Genomic DNA, 1,319 nt, shown 5'->3' with positions numbered 1-1,319 from the left:
CAAATGAAGATAGCATTCCCTTGTAGAAGTATCTGTACCCAAAGCAATCCATGGAACCTTCATGAGAGAAGTGGAAAGTGAAAGTAGTTGACTTTTATTGATGTAGTGGACATGTAAAGACATCTCAAAGTTGGTAGCAGCCTTCCAAAAGAGAAGTTGTTGATCCTTCATAATCTATTGAAGGAGAATTTAGACTCTTTTTTTTTGTCTTACAACCAAAGATTTAAAGGATTGATGCCATTGTATGTCAATATCACATTGACTTGGAGTCTAATGCTAAGCTAGTATGGAAACATCAAGGACACATGAATCCCACTTATTCTGCCTTAGTTAAGACACAGTTGTTGTTGAACTTCTTAGAAGCTTACTTTATCTACCTAGTGGCCAATAATGAATGGGTCTCATCCATCATGGTAGTACCTAAGAAGAATGAAAAGTTACAAATTTGTGTGGATTTCCAAAAGCTAAATTCTAACATATAGAAAGATAAATATCCTATCCTCTTCACTGACCAACTATTAGACATAATGGAAAGTCATGAACTCTATTCCTTCTTGGATGGTTTTAATGGATACAATCAGGTGCTCATTCTAGAAGAAAACTAGTTCAAAATAACCTTCACCACAAACTGGGGGCCGGGTGATTCCATTTGGGCTATGTATAACACCCCTGCCACCTTTCAATGAGTTATGATAGTTGCATTCTAAAATCACTTGCATGATTTCATTGAGGTATATCTTGATGATTTTTCTGTCTTCAATCCGCTCTACTAGCACTGGGAATACTTGGAGCAGTGCTTTGATTGATGTCAAGTGTATGGAAACTCCCTCAACCTTAACAAATGCATCTTTTAAGTCTATCCAAGCATTCTTTTGGGCCACATTGTCCCTGCACAAGGAATAACAATAGACCCTACCGAGATTGAGAAGATTGCAGCCCTATAACTGCATCAACTAATCTAAAATAGTTGAGCAAATTTCTTGGCCATGTGGGCTACTATAAGAGGTTCATAGCCCACTTTGCAACTAAGGCAACTCCCTACACAATCTCCTAAGAAAAGATATCAATGTTAATTGAAGAGATGATTACAAAGAAGCTTTCAATACCCTAAACCAATGCCTCATTAGAGCACCCATCTTGCAACCTCTTGACTAGACAAAAGAATTACATGTGCACACTAATGCATTAGTCAAAGTGCCAGGTGCAATTCTCTATCAAATCCTCAAACTTGGACTAGACAATTTATTATGCCAGCCAAGAAGTCATTGATAGAGAGTAGAACTATACAGTGATATAGCTTGAGTGATTGGTGATGGTGT

Source organism: Lygodium microphyllum, chromosome 26 (assembly GCF_053477565.2).
Source record: "Lygodium microphyllum isolate KBCC chromosome 26, Lygodium_microphyllum_v1.1.10, whole genome shotgun sequence".
Taxonomy (NCBI): domain Eukaryota; kingdom Viridiplantae; phylum Streptophyta; class Polypodiopsida; order Schizaeales; family Lygodiaceae; genus Lygodium; species Lygodium microphyllum.
This window is presented reverse-complemented; position numbering follows the sequence as displayed.